Source organism: Physeter macrocephalus, chromosome 9 (genome assembly GCF_002837175.3).
Source record: "Physeter macrocephalus isolate SW-GA chromosome 9, ASM283717v5, whole genome shotgun sequence".
Lineage (NCBI taxonomy): Eukaryota > Metazoa > Chordata > Mammalia > Artiodactyla > Physeteridae > Physeter > Physeter macrocephalus.
The window spans coordinates 76,284,221-76,284,834 of record NC_041222.1 but is presented as its reverse complement, the minus strand read 5'-3'; positions in this window follow the sequence as shown (position 1 = coordinate 76,284,834).

Here is a 614-nt window from a genome sequence, read left to right as displayed (position 1 = left end):
GCACGAACCCGTGTCCCCTGCATCGGCAGGCGGACTCTCAACCACTGCGCCACCAGGGAAGCCCGGGGCTATGGAATTTTTATTCTGGACTAAGAATTATGATCATACAAATTTAAAGGATTTAGTGAACAAGTATTTGGAAGGAGTAGAATGAGGGCAGCCCTCAGTTTTACTTTGGAAGATGTTAAGAAAAATAGGCCAGTGTCCTGCCCACTGACTGGGGGAAACATCACATTTTATCTTACATGCATTGTGTCCCAGGTTTTAGAACACAGTCATGATGAATGACACCTTAATACCCTGTTTTGCATCATCTTTCTTCCCCATATGGCACACGTTTAAGGCCCCCTCCACCATGCCCACCTCTCTTCCAGGCTCATGGTGAGGAAACTGGAGGTCAGAGCCCTTGAGTGACTGACTCACTCAGGTCCTGCAGGTGGCTTAACAATGGGAGAGTCTGGAACCTGGTTCCTGACACCTTGATGGGTTCTCATACTTAGCCTGCTGGAAGTCTAGAATCTCATGGGCTGGACTGGGATGAGGACAGGAGAGGGGAGATTATATACAGCAATTACAGCTGTAGTATTTACTACTACTACAACAATAATAACAAA